The sequence below is a fragment of the Lathyrus oleraceus genome, chromosome 1 (genome assembly GCF_024323335.1).
Source record: "Lathyrus oleraceus cultivar Zhongwan6 chromosome 1, CAAS_Psat_ZW6_1.0, whole genome shotgun sequence".
NCBI classification, from domain to species: Eukaryota; Viridiplantae; Streptophyta; class Magnoliopsida; order Fabales; family Fabaceae; genus Lathyrus; species Lathyrus oleraceus.
Genome location: NC_066579.1, coordinates 216,400,270 through 216,415,683, shown reverse-complemented (window position 1 = coordinate 216,415,683; position 15,414 = coordinate 216,400,270). Strand labels below are relative to the sequence as shown.

The 15,414-nt window shown below is 37.6% G+C and overlaps 1 non-coding gene across 1 annotated transcript; it reads left to right on the top strand.

Annotated features, from left to right (window-relative positions):
- The first annotated feature begins 4,795 nt into the window (after positions 1 to 4,795).
- LOC127117069 (small nucleolar RNA R71) lies at positions 4,796 to 4,902 on the top strand. The gene has a single exon (XR_007801831.1). It is a non-coding gene; the product is annotated as a small nucleolar RNA R71 (small nucleolar RNA).
- The last annotated feature ends 10,512 nt before the right edge of the window (positions 4,903 to 15,414 follow it).

Sequence of the window (15,414 nt, the reverse complement as noted above, 5' to 3'; positions counted from 1 at the left end):
ACTTAAGATTCGCAATGAAATCGTTGTTATCACCGTTGTGGTAATGTTTCAAACATTGGCCATTTACTATGAATGGTTCGCTCGTTTTTCCTTTTATATTTATTGCTCCATTCGGAAAGATATTGGTAATTTCGAAGGGACTGGACCATCTAGAACAAAGTTTTCCAGGAAAGAGTCTGAGGCGGGAGTTAAATAGGAGTACTTTGTCGCCTTCCTTAAACTCTTTCCTTAATATGCGGTTGTCATGCCATTTTTTTGTTCTTTCTTTATAGATTCGGCCATTCTCATACGCATCTAACATAAGTTCTTCTAGTTCGTGGATATATAATATTCTTTTCTCTCATGTGGCAGTATAATTGATATTAAGGGTCTTAATGGCCCAATATGCTTTATGTTATAATTCTACCGGCAGATGACATGATTTTCCATAAACTAGCTTAAAAGGTGTGGTTCCTATTGGGGTCTTATAAGTTATCCTATATGCCCACAGGGCTTCTGGTAATTTTGAGGACCAATCTTTCCTAGAGGTGGCAACTGTCTTTTCTAAGATTTGTTTGATTTCTCGATTCGAGACTTCTACTTGCCCACTCGTCTATGGGTGGTAGGGTGTTGCTACGCGGTGTCGGACTCCATATTTCACTAATAGCTTTTCAAAGATTTTTGAAATAAAATGGGAGCCACCATCACTGATGACAAGTCTCGGTACTCCGAATCTAGGGAAGATTATTCTCTTAAAGAGTCTAATTACCACTCGTGTGTCGTCTGTTGGAGAGGCAATGGCCTCAATCCATTTGTATACGTAATCAACCACAACAAGGATATACTTGTTACCAAAAGAAGATGGGAAAGGTCCCATAAAATCGATTCCCCAAACATCGAAGACTTATACTTCAAAATTCCTTTAAGAGGCATCTCGTCGCGTCTAGATATGTTGCCAGTGCGTTGACACCGGTCGCAATTTGTGATCACGATGTGGACATCTTTCTATAGAGTGGGCCAAAAGAGGCCAGTTTGCAAGATCTTAGTGCAAGTCTTCGAGGTGCTTGTGTGTCCTCCATAAGAAGCAGAATGACAGTGGGAAATTACATTTTCTACCTCATCTCCTGGGACACATCGACGGAAAATGTCGTTGGCGCCTCTCTTGAAAAGTAGAGGCTCATCCCAATAGTAATGTTTAAGATCGTGGAAGAATTTTTTCTTTTGTTGGTAGGTCAAGTCTGGCGTAAGCACCCTAGCTGCTAAGTAGTTGACGAAGTCAGCGTACCATGGTAGTATGGTTTAGGTGTAGATCGCTTCCATTACTTCGTTTGTTTTAGTATCCTTATGGGTTAACGCATCTTTAGTTGTATTGCTTTCCAATTGGGCTATGAGTCTTTCGTAAGGAAAATCATCGTTTATAGGCACTCGTTCAGGTTTAATACCTTCCATTCTTGACAAGTGATCGGCCACGATGTTTTCCGTGCCTCTTTCTTCCTTGATTTCCAGGTCAAACTCTTGTAATAGTAAGATCCACCTTAGGAGTCTTGGTTTGGCGTATTTCTTGTTCAACAGGTATCTAATTGTAGCGTGATCGGTATAGATAATTATCTTTGCTCCTACTAGGTAGGAATGGAATTTATCCAGACCGAACACTACAGCTAAAAGTTCCTTTTCTGTGGTGGCATAGTTCATCTGTGCAGGGTCTAGGGTTCTACTTGCATAGTATATAGCATGAAGTTTCTTGTCCCTTCTTTGTCCTAAGACTGCGCCTATAGCATAGTCACTAGCGTCACACATGATTTCAAACGGTAGTCTCCAATCGGGTAGTTGCGTGATAGGTGCGTTAATAAGAGTTGTTTTCAGTTGTTCAAACGCCACTAGGCATTTATCATCAAAGATGAATTCAGCGTCTTTCATCAATAAGCCAGTTAGTGGTTTTGTGATTTTTGAGAAATCTTTAATGAATCGCCGATAGAAACCGGCGTGTCCTAAGAAGCTTCGTATTTCTCTTACGGTTTTCGGAGGCTGGAGGTTTTCTCTAACTTCTATTTTGGCCTTGTCGACTTCAATCCCCTTGTTAGATACTATGTGTCCGAGCACGATTCCTTGTCGGACCATGAAATGGCATTTTTCCCAGTTTAGCACTAGGTTCACTTTTATGCATCTTTTTAGTACCATTTCAAGATCCGATAAGCAGCCTTTAAAGCTATGTTCGCGAATGGAGAAATCATCCATGAAGACTTCCATGATGTCATCTATAAAATCTACGAAAATGTCCATCATGCATCTTTGGAATGTTGCAGGAGCGTTACACAATCCGAATGGCATTTGTCAGTAGGCGAATGTACCATAGGGGCATGTGAAGGTCGTTTTCTCTTGGTCGTCGGGATGAATAGGAATTTGGAAAAATCCAAAATAACCGCCTAGGTAGCATAAGTGAGAATGCTTAGCCAATCTTTCAAGCATTTGATCAATAAACAGTAAAGGAAAATGATCCTTCCGAGTGGCTTTGTTTAATTTTCTATAATCAATACACATTCTACTTCCAATAACCACTCTTTGTGCCATAGATTCTCCTTTTTCATTGTTAACAATTGTGACGCTTCCCTTCTTTGGTACGACATGTACTGGGCTGACCCATTGACTGTCAGACATTGGGTAGATAATACCTGCTTCTAACAACTTTAACACTTCTTTCTTTACTACATCTCTCAGAATGGGGTTTATCCTTCTTTGATGTTCTCTAGAGGTCTTATTGTCTTCCTCTAGCATTATGCGATGCATGCATATGGAAGGGCTTATTCCTTTTAGATCTAAGATATTATAGCCTAAAGCAGTTGGGTATTTTCTCAAAACATGTAGAAGCTTCTCGGTCTCTATCTATCCTAAGTCTGCATTTACGATTACAGGTCGCTCAAGTTCAGTGTCTAGGAATTCATACCTTAGATTTTTGGGTAACGTCTTAAGTTCTAGGGCTGGTTTCTTTGGGCAAGGCATATGATCAGGCGTTAGTGTTAGGCATTCACTTAGGTTGTCATCTTGGTATTCCTTACTTAAATTTTCATCTTTAAAAGTATGAGGCCTTGGAATTTTCAGTATTTTGGAGTATGATGCTTGCTCATTCTCCATTTCTCTTATGCATTCATTAATGACATCTAGTAGACAATAGGAGTCGTCTATGGTTGCTGCCTTTAGGAATTGCGTCAAAATAAATTCGACTTTTTCCTCACCAACTTCGAATGTTAGCTTGCCTTTCTTAACGTCTATGATAGCTCCGGCTGTGGCTAGGAATGGTCTTCCTAATATGATAGGGATGTTGGAATCCTCCTTTATGTCCATGATTATAAAATCAGTAGGAATATAGAATTGTCCTATGTGCACCAGAATGTTTTCTAGCATACCTACGGGAAATTTAACAGAATGTTCTGCAAGTTGTACATACATCCTTATAGGTCTTAGTTCTCCCATTTTTAGCCTTTCGCATATGGATAAGGGCATTAAACTAATACTAGCTCCTAAGTCGCATAGTGCTTTGTCGATGACAAACTTTACGATTACACAGGGTATGGAGAAACTACCTGGGCCTTTCAGCTTATGAGGCATATTGTTTTGTATTATGGCGCTACACTCAGCAGTAAGTGTAACAGTTTCGTTATCCTCTATCTTCTTCTTGTTAGATAAGATTTCTTTGAGAAACTTAGCATATGAGGGCATCTGAGTTATGGCTTCTTTAAAGGGTATTGTGATATTCAATTGTTTTAGAAGCTCTATGAATTTTTTAAATTTCCTTACACTTTTAGATTTAACAAGTCTTTGAGGATAAGGGATAGGGGGTTTATATGGTGGTGGAGGCACATAAGGTTCTTCTTTCTCTACGGCCTCTTCATTTTTATTTTCCTCTTGTTCGTCTGCCTTCTCAGTTACCTTACCTGGGTCTTGATGCATGGATGGGTTTTGAGTTCTAGGTTCGGTTGATCCGTCTAGTTCTGTCCCACTTCGTAATATAATAGCATTTGCATGACCTTTCGGGTTTGGTTGCGGTTGTCCAGGAAATGTGCCTGCAGAAGCAGCAGTAGGTGCTTGTTGTTGAGCCACTTGTGAGATTTGTGTTTCCAACATTTTGTTATGGATGGCTAATGCGTCTACCTTGTTTGCTAACTGCTTGATTTGCTCACTAGTGTGTATGTTTTTATTTAAGAAATCCTTATTTGTTTGGGCTTGGGTAGCTATAAAGTTTTCCATCATTATTTTTAAGTTTGATTTCCTAGGAGCATTTTGAGTATTTGTGGCATCTTTTTGATATCCTGGTGGTACAACAGGTGTTTGATTAGGTGCATACAATGCATTATTATTTTTGTATGAGAAGTTAGGATGGTTCTTCTAACCTGGGTTATAGGTATTTGAGTAGGGGTTTCCTTGAGCATAGTTCACCTGGTCCGTAGAAGTTCCTGTCAAGAGTTGACATTCTGGGGCGGCATGCCCTTGAACTCCGCATATCTCATAGTTTGGTGCTACGGTAGCCACGGTGGCTGCTGGTGTTATGGTCAAGTTGTCTATCTTGTGAGTCAGGGCATCTACCTTGGCATTGACATGGTCAAGACTGCTCCATTCCTACATGTCGCCCTTCGGTTGAGGTTTCTCTACAGAGGTTCTTTTGCTTCCCCATTGGTAATGATTTTGGGACATACTTTCAATGAGTTAATATGCCTCGTTGTATGGTTTATCCATCAATGCGCCACCTGCGAAGGCGTCTATTGTCAATCTTGTATTGTACAAGAGACCATTATAAAAGGTGTAGATTATCATCCATTCTTCTAGACCGTGATGTGGACATAGCCTCATCATGTCTTTGTATCTCTCCCAAGCTTCAAAAAATGATTCATTATCCTTTTGTTTAAACCCGTTCATTTGGGCTCTTAGCATAGCCGTCTTGCTAGGTGGGAAATATCGGGCTAAGAAGACTTTCTTCAACTCGTTCCATGTAGTGACAGAGTTGGATGGTAGAGACTGGAGCCAAGCTCTAGCTCTGTCTCTTAATGAAAATGGGAAAAGACAGAGTCTAATAGCTTCTGAGCTAACACCATTCGCTTTCACCGTGTCTGCATATTGCAAAAATACTGACAAGTGTAGGTTCGAGTCCTCCATGGGACTACCTGAAAATTGGTTTTGTTGTACGGCTGACAACAGTGAGGGTTTTAGTTCGAAATTGTTGGCTTCGATCGCAGGGGCAGTGATGTTGTTATGAGGTTTATCCTGTGAAGGGATTGCATAATACTCAAGAGGACGGTTTTGCACTTGTTCGGCCATCTCTGGTTGAACAACTGATGCAGAAGTAGGAATGTTAAGGTCAGGAAGATTTATCTTGATACGATGTTCCCGTATCAAGTCTCGTATCCGACATTCTAACCTGATATAACGCTCGGGTTCGTCGAGTTGTAGCTTTAATTTCTTGCCTTGAGAGCGAGTACTTGGCATACACTCGACAGATGTAGAAAGGGAAAAGGAATTGTTGCCTTAGTCTATACTGAGTAACATTAGAGTTACGATATCGACTAAATTAGTCCTAGGCAACGGCGCCAAAAACATGATCGCGACTTTGGTAAGTCTATGTGAATCGTGACTGCAAGTGCACAGTCCTATCGCGTAGTTTTAAAAATTATCGAACCCACAAGGACTAATAATCAAACGTATCCTGGTCTGAGGTTACTATGCAAATCTAAGGCGAATAATTGTTCTAAGATTGAAGGGATGAATAGAAATAACTATAGAATAGAATAGAGGTAAAGATATAAGATATAGGGGATATCGGTATGTAATACATCAAACCTTGGGGATTCGATAGATAGTTGGTGTAATCTTATGGGTTAAAATATTCTTCAGTGGAAATTATTTATAGAAAGGACTTTGCCTCACACTCTCGTTTTATTGACTTCGACCATACTCCTAAACTAGAATGCTTGGCTCTCGCATTCTCATTTTGAATTTAAAAGTACTTTTTGAATATAGATAAAGTCTAATTAATCCTAAAGCGCTCTCGTTGTATTTAGGATCAATGCCTACTTCCAGCTATCTGGTTAAAATCTCAAACTCTCGTTTTTATTGACCGTAACCTTAGTTTGTTTTGTACTCTCGTACGAAAAACAGTTTGATTAAAATAAGAAACTAAAACTGGAAAAATAAGTTGTAATACCAATTATTTATTGAATCCCTTCGTTTCGACGATCTTTACATACCGATACCTAAGGTTTATCCGGACATAGATCCGGTGACAGACATGGCAATGGGGTAATTAAACATATAGTAAGGCATAAATAAATAAAACAGTAAACAATAATAAACATGGATTGTAATTTAAGAACTGGAATTGAATCTTGAATCTTCGATTAAATAATTCCGGCAGGCTTTGGCAATGAATACCTCTTACAAATGAATCCCAAATGCATGAAAAATAATAAAATGTAATAGTCCATGATGTGGAGAAACTATCACTTTTACAATGGTAAGAAACTTCCTAGAAAACTAAATGAAAAATAAAGCAGAACAAAAATTAAGCGTAAACTAAAAACTGGAAGAAGAGAACTTTTGTTGGTAGTCTGAATGGTCTCTTTCTATATCCTTTTCATGTTCCTCAAATATAGCAAGAGTGGTGGAAACCGTAGCTAAAAAGGGGGAGAAAAAGTAGGGATAGTTGGGAGACTTGGTTGTGGAGGTTGCCAAAACCCTAAATCCATGATGAGTTGCGAGCGCCACTCTTGTAGCAACTGTAAGACCCCAATTTTGACCCTAAGATCCCTCATGCAATTTCATCATAAGCATTAGCATTGGGATAATATCTTGGCATTCTCCTTACCCATTTCATTAGGTTTGTTTTGGGAGAGATCACCAAGCATCTTTGGGATTATATCACACTTGTATTTTATCATTTCACTAACCAAAATACCAAAAATATGTCTTTGCTTTTGTCTAACTGTTTTTGTAGGAAGGACATGATCTCATTGATTCATTGATCACATCTAGGGTTTGAGACCCTCGTGAACAAAAGAGAACAACCAAGAATTGATTCAAGAATGGTTATAAGCATCATATATGAGTCACAATGATCTTTACATTGTTATATTGATCAAGTTCTCTTCAAGAGTTTGAGGGTGATTTGCCTTGGAAACCCTAGTTTTACTAAGTATCTTAAGTAACTTCTCCAACAAGCTATCTCACCAATTGATCAAATTTCTCAAAATACACTTCAAATATCAACATCTTATTCCTATATGATCTACCATGATCCAATAAAGTCAAGAGAATTGGAAATTAGCAAGTTGGTTGATGGTGGTTGGCCAGATGAATTCACTTGATCAAAACTGGGTCTCCCTAGACCCTATCTCCTACAATTTTCACCATATGAAAATGATTCCAAGAGAAAACCTACTCTAAATAACATTACAAACAACTTTCATGTTGAGACCTAGATCTAATTTTTCTTTGAAAATCATTTTCTATGATGAAACATTATAGGTCATTTTGTCTAAACCCTAATTGGAAAGTCAACTTCCCAAGCCCATAACTTTCTCAATTTTTATGATATGAAATATTTCCAAGTTGCACAATCAAATTCAATGTGTCTAATTCAACTTTTATGTTTGGAGTGGGAGCTAATTCAACATTTTTGAGCATGTGATATGAGGTTACATTATAGGTCACTTTTGACCTATACCATTGATCAAGTGACTTTTCCAAACTTCAAAAATACATAACTTTATCATTTAAAATCCAAATGACATGAAATTGGTGACTATTTTGAAGTTCTTTGAGAGATCTACAACTTTGATGAATACACGTTTCTCATATGAAGCTCATAGAAAAAGTTAAGCAAGGTGGAATATTGAGACATATGGCTTAACACTTAGAAATTTTTTGATATGTTAAGTTTTTCCAAACTTCCACCTCAAATTTCCTCAAGTTCCAAGCTCCAAATAAAAAAGTGTTCAACATCAAACTTGTTTCTCTTGATCTCACCTTTCGAAAGAGCTCAAATTCATTCATTTTGGACTTGAAATGCATAGGTTGCACATGGCTTTAACAGGCTAATATCATTTGGCATGGATCCAACTTCAAGCATCAACGCTCAGTTGCCTTGCAATCCAGTCAATCTTCAAAGCATTTGATCTTCAATTTGGACCTTCAAACCATCATTCCATGGGACTATGCGTGCCCATGCAGCATGGTATCATCATTTTACCAAATTTGGAAAGTGGAGAGAGTGTGCAAATATCACATGAATTCATCTATAAATACAGCTCCATTTGCTCAGAAATAACACACATATTGTGCCAGGTTTGATCCCCCATTGAAAACCCTTCACTCTCATAGGATAAACCTGATAAATTCATTTGAATTTGAGCTTGAATCTCCACTATTTTGGAATTCAATTCTCCAAGAATCCATTGCTTCTAAACCTTTCCATTCCTCTCCTGCAAGTGATTGAAGCGAGTCCAAGTGCAAGCAAGCTCAAGATCCATCAAGTTCAGACCTCCATTGAAGGTAATTTGCAGAAATTTTAAACTCTTCGATTCTCTCAATTTATTGCTCAATTCCATTGATTATTTGGTTGTCTGAAGTCCTACCAATGTAGGCAAGAAGATTGAGTTGCTTTGAGGTCAAATCGAAGCAACTCAGTTCATGTACCTCGTTTTTCAATTCCACATATCTCTTAATATATTTGGAATTTGGAGAATTGGAGGTCACATTCAAACTCAATGATGTTTCTTCTTTAAGATCATGTCTCTATTTTTTATTTTGGTGATGGTTCATCTTGACCAGTCCGGTGGAGCTTACCGGGGAAGATGACCGGAGCTCTGGCTCCGACGATGATGTGTCTTACATCTGAACCATAGGATCCTCAAGCCACGTTCTAATCTTGAGCGTTTGTTTTAATTACCAATGGTACAGCGCAATTGACTCAAGAACACATGGAACGCGCGTTTTGGATCATCACATCTGCCACCTCAATTAATAAGGGAGATCTGATGGTCCATGTATTTTTGAATTTCTGTATTTTGTTTTAATTACATTTTCTTCAATAATTCATATTAAATTCAATATTGATCCAAAAAATAAGGGACTTTCACCCAAAAAAATCAAATATTTTTCTCTTTCATATTCTGAATTAAAATTATTTTTTGGATCATTATTAATATTTTTCATGAATTAATTGATTTTGCATTTGTTTTTAATTGCTTAAAAATATTTTTAAATGTCCAAAAATTATGAAATTTTTTGTCCAAGGTCCTTTGACCTTGTTTGACCTATGATAAATCTCATGGCCATTTCTTTGGTGTTTTGATGAGATTTTAGGAATTGGACAAAACATATTTGAATTTAATGTATTATTTTATTATTGTTAATTGAATAAATGTCATTTTAATTGTGTTGACCATTTGTATTGACTTAATTGAGTTTGATTGTTTGTTGTTGGGCCTTGGTCAAGGTTGATTTGACTTTGTCAAGTTAATATCATTGGATTTAGGGGATTGATGGAATGTACATTCCATCTCCAAAAATGAATGAATGATATTAATTTGGTAAAAGTCCTCCTTTGACCAATTTGTGATCTCATTCATCCCCTTCCCCTTCATCTAATTCCCCTTCTTCATTCATTCATTTCCATTTGGCCAATGACATCTCAAAGTCCTAATGCTAGTTGATTGAAAGATTAACATGAGTATGGATGAGATTATGCTACCCTTTTTGCATATTTTTGTGTGTGGTATGTTTAATGAGCATAGTTCATAATACTATGTCTTCAACATGCATTAACACCAAAAGTCCATTGCTCGGCCTCAAATAGTTGTGACTTCTATATATGTCCAATTACGATTACTTAACATAGCGCTAAATTTGTTACACAAAAGGTATAAGCATTCTAGTTAGTGAGATTGTAAGTCTCCCCTCTTCCATGGTATTGTGTGGAAACTTGGCCTTCTTTCCTTCCTTTGGAAGATGTTTTGGTTCAAGGATCCATGCTTGTGGAAAGTGGGTTGAGTGTTCTCCAAAGAATGTCTTGAAATCAAAAGCAAAATAAAACTAACTTCTAACTTATTAACCATTAAATTTTAATTTCAGGCTCTTACTTTTAATGCAATTTACTTTTAGCACTCTATTATCATTTGCCATTATACATATCATTCTAGTTGTTTATGTTAATGTAATTTTCACTTTGTCCATTTGGACCATATTGTGTGATATATTTTGTTTGTGTTGCTTTGTTTGTTTGTGTGGTCTTTGACCATTTAATGCACATAATAATCATAAAAACCCTAAAAAACTTCTGAGTGGACTGTTGGTTTGATCTTGAGTAAAGGACTTAGAATTTAGGCAACCTTCCTAAGCTAAAGGACTTGGCCAATGCCAATTTGTGAAGAACCAAGTGCTTACAATTTGAAATTCATCTGATACATCTTTGAAGATCTCTCTTAGTTCATCTGCAACATGATCATTGTGAAGCTGTTATTTTATACCTGTGACTTGTGGAATTCATTTGTTACATGGATTATTTCTGAAGAAGATCACAGAATGGACAAGCTTAGATGAGGTCATCTTTATATGATGCCTTGCTCTTCAAGATAATGTAATTGTGCATTTGTGTGTTCCTTGATTCTAAAAGTCTAAGGGAATTCTGGGTTTCTATTGACATACTTGTCTATTGGATTGCTATCCATTTGGCCAGATCTTTTCAACTTTAAACTTTTAAATTTTGTGCATAGGGTAGTCTCTTCATCTTCTCCCCATTTCTTTAATTTCAAAATCTCTACCTCCATTTTCAAAACCTTTTTTGTGTAAACTACTTTTGTTCTAAACTTTGACCACTTTCAAAAAAGATAGAAACTTTGGCCTTATGCCATTGCATTTTCAAACTTATTTTCTTAAATCAAACTTATGAATAAACTTAACTATACTTGACTTAAACTTTCAAAAAAGCCAAAAATAAATAACTCATTCAAACCATTTTAGGCCTTTGTACCTTTCAAACTTAATTTTTTTGTTAAAACCAACACACTTATTTTGAAATTTGTAGCACGAACTACAAGGTTTTGATCCCTCATTTTTATGTTGGTACGTAGGCACAAGACCGAAGGTCTTGTCAAACAAAAATATATAATTAATGAATTCTTTTCTCATCCCCCCATTCTATTTGTTTGTAAATATCACTTTGCACAAAATACATATGCACACAAAAAGGGCTCCCTAGGAGTATCTAGGACACTTTGGGTGTTAACATCTTCCCTTTGGGTAACCAACCCCTTACCTGTGATCTCTGACTTTTATTAGTTTTTATTTGAAAACTTCTTACTTATTAGGTTTTGTTCGTACTTTTTCCCTTTTCCCTTAGAAACAATAAAAGCGCGGTGGCGACTCTTGTTAATTGATCTCTAGCTTATCAATAGCTTGATGATCATGAATTTCCCACTATAGAAATTAAGTGGCGACTCTGCTGGGGAGTAGTCTCCAGTGGGTTTAGCCTACTTTTTATAAGAATATATTTGTATATATGTGATGTTTTTATATATGTATGTGTGATATAATCTGCTTGTTGTGCTTTGTGATCTCTGAGTGGTGAGATAAGTTCTAACCTGAATTTGAGTGCAATTAAGATAGGAGGATGGTATAGTCATGTTCGACTTGTGTGGAGTAGTCCTTAACAAGTTGGCTTGAGATCCATCTGCTCAGTGGAGACTCCTTTGGATTTGGAAATGTCACACAAGTATTTGTGGTTAGGCATTACTATTTCTAATTGGGTCTGAGAAGCTGAGGACCTTAGAACACCTAACCCATCTTGGCCTATTTAGGACGTAGTGCGAAAACTGTTCAAGTGTAGACTTGATAATAGTTGTTACGTGATACTACATTCAGACGAGTTTCTCTTGAGAATATTATGGGTCGATGAGTCAGTCATCTTAACCTGTAATATTTGATAGATGGAACTAAGACTCTGGGAACTTTTTAGAACATGATCTACAGGTTTTATCCTTAGTTCACTCCTTTGGGATGGTTCTTACCCAGACTCCATGCTCGTGACTTGGAACAAACCCTTGATTCTTGGTTGATCCAATCAAGTCTTGTCAATATCAATGGAACTTGGGTGTTTATAAGGTGCAAACCATAATCCACCAAAATGGATGATTGATCTTGAAAAAGACTTGATACATCCCTTGACCTTTGTTTTCCTTGTGTGTGATCCCTTACTTGTGATTAATGCATTCATGCATTCATGCGCATCATAACATTCATCACACGAAAATTTCAAAGAACTAAGGTGTCATTTGCAAATATTTCCAGACCATGGATTATGGACGAAGGAACACTAAGAAGTACAGTTTCAAATGTCCCGACTTGAAAGAGTTAAGGAAGCTAGCATCTTTTGTGTTAGATCCCTTAGACTTCAAACAACATCATGGGAAGCTTCTATCCATCTTGTCTGCTGATGTAGTTGAAGGATTGTTGAGTGTATTGATGCAGTTCTATGATCCTCCCTACCATTGTTTCACTTTCCCGGATTTTCAGCTTGTGCCTGCCTTAGAGGAGTATTCTCATCTTTTGGGGATACATGTTTCTAGTAGAGTGCCTTTTAGTGGATTGGAAGAGATTCCCCAGTCTAGTATTATTGCTGAAGCTCTTCACTTGAAGAAGTCTGAGATAGAGGCTCATTGGGTGAAGAAAGGAGGGTTATTTGGATTGTCTTTTGATTTCCTCATCAAGGAAGCTACTACTTTTGCTCAGGCTGGTAGTGTGGATGCTTTTGAAGCTATCTTTGTGTTGCTCATCTATGGATTAACTTTGTTTCCTAACATTGACGGTTTTGTTGATGTTAACGCCATTAGACTTTTCTTGATTAGGAATCATGTGCCTACTTTATTGGGTGATATGTACTTCTCTTTGCATCTAAGGAATTCTAAGGGTGGTGGAACAATTGTCTGTTGCATTTCTTTTCTGTACAAGTGGTTTATTTCGCACTTGCCTCAGACGCCTGCTTTTGTGGAGAACAAACAATGTCTAAGGTGGTCTCAAAGACTTATGTCTCTCACTAATGATGATATAATTTGGTAGGATCCGTCCTTAAGCAGTTTGGAGATTATTGATAGTTGTGGTGAATTCTCTAATGTGCCTCTCATTGGTACACAAGGAGGAATTAACTATAACCCCGCTTTAGCTCATCGTCAACTTAGGTTCCCCTTGAGAGACAAACCTAATAACACTTTGTTAGAAGTTCTTTTCTATCAAGAGGGTAAAGATCCCCAACATTTGAAGCAGAAGATTGTGCATGCTTGGCATATTGTGCATAGGAAAGGAAGATTCGAGCTTGGTCCGTGCAATTGTGTAGCTTTGGAAGCTTACACTCTTTGTGTGAAGAAGAGAGCTATGGAGTTAAAGATGCCTTATCCTTGTGAAAGACCTATGTCTATGGTTGTGGTTGAGCCATTAACTCTCCCTAACCAATATGTAGAGGAGTTGGAAGACGCGCTCGTCAAGATGAAGCAAGAGAAGGATATGTGGGAAGAGCGTTTTCATGCTTTGAGCAAGAAGCATGAAGAGTTGCAGTTGGAGTCTAAGGACAAAGAGGCACTTATCGAGCTACTTGAAGACTGAGTGACGAAGAAGCGGAGAGAGCCAGAGGTTTCATCTTCTAGCATGCCTCAGCCTTCCGTTGCTTGGAAGAAGATTATTGACCAGCTTCTCCTCGAGAAGACCTAGATGAAGGCTTCTTTTGAGACTGAGATCCGTCGCACTCGAAGGAAGTACGCGCCTTCAGCCAGATCTTCTAACATTGTTGTTAGGGATCCTTAGGATGACTAGTCTCCTTTTCTCTTGTATCTTTTTATTTTTGTTTCTGAAATTGTACTCAGTGTAATCCTTCCAATTTATATAAATAAAAAGAAATTTTTGGTCATATCAAATTGTTGCAATTGCCATTTAAATATATATATATATATATATATATATATATATATATATATATATATATATATATATATATATATATATATATATATATATATATATATATATATATATATATATATATATATATATATATATATATATATATATATATATATATATTTGCAAATGATATAGTAAGTTCCTTGAAAACAAAAATAAAAATAATCAAGCATTGCATATCATGCATCATCTACATAAGCAGGTTTTTTCCTGGTGTCTGATTGGTGTTCTTCTGTGCATTAGCCAAGCTAACTCACCGGTACAACACCAGAGCTAATCATCCAAGAATTATGAAGCACCTTGAGCAAGAGAAACAAGATTTGAAAGAGGAGATTTCCCGGATGACTGCCATGATGGAGTCAGTTCTCGCTGCCAAAGCCAAGCTTCTCCAACGCCCGCAACTCCTCCCGTGAGGACTATTATTTCTGAAGTGGTTACCTCTATTGTGCCTGCTACCACCGCCCACTTTGCACCAAACTTAACTGCCGGATTCCCGTGGGGAATGCCGCCCAATTTTGTGCCAGAAGGCTTTGCGCCTACTTTTGCTTCCATGCCGGCATCTAGCCCAGTCATGTCTGTGCCACCTCCCGTTGTGCACACTTTGCCTCACGTAGAGGACAACATCTATCATTCTGAGCCGTCTGAGGGCCCAGATGTTTATGAAAAGATGGACGAGATGAAAGACCAATTTCTTGAGTTGCGCAAGGAATTGAAAACGCTGAGAGACAAAGATCTGTTTGGGAAGAGTGTTGTTGAATTATGCTTGGTACCCAATGTCAAAATACCAGTGAAATTCAAAGTGCCTGACTTTGAAAAATACAAGGGAAACTCTTGTTCGCTCAGTCATCTTGTGATGTATGCCTGCAAGATGTCAACTCAAACAGATAATGACCAATTGCTGATTCACTACTTCCAAGATAGCCTGACAGGTGCTGCACTCCGTTGGTATATGGGGTTAGATAGTGCAAGCATCCGCACTTTCAATGATCTAGGTGAGGCTTTCATGAAGCAGTATAAGTACAATGTGGATATGTAAGACCCCAATTTTGTCCCTAAGATCCCTCATGGCATCATAACATTGCATTGCATAGCCTCAAGGATCTTTAAGCATCTTGGTTCCCCTTGCCTTTGGGTGGGACCCCTTGTGAGTGGTTTGAGATCACCAAGAATGCTTGAATTGTATATCATTGCTTTTCTCATTTTATTTACTAACCAAAAGCACAAAAAATATGTCACTAACATTTTTTGTTTGAAGCTTGAGCAATCACAAGGTAAAAGGCTTCAAGGAGGTCATTGGTACAAGGACATGGTCAAGAGGAGATGAAAGCAAGCATGGTAATGGTTCCCAAAGTTCTCATCCATCAAATATGCCCCCTAATGTCTCAATTCATCATATTTGATCAAAGCAAGTCAAAGGATTTGAGGTTTGTTCCCTAGAGAAGC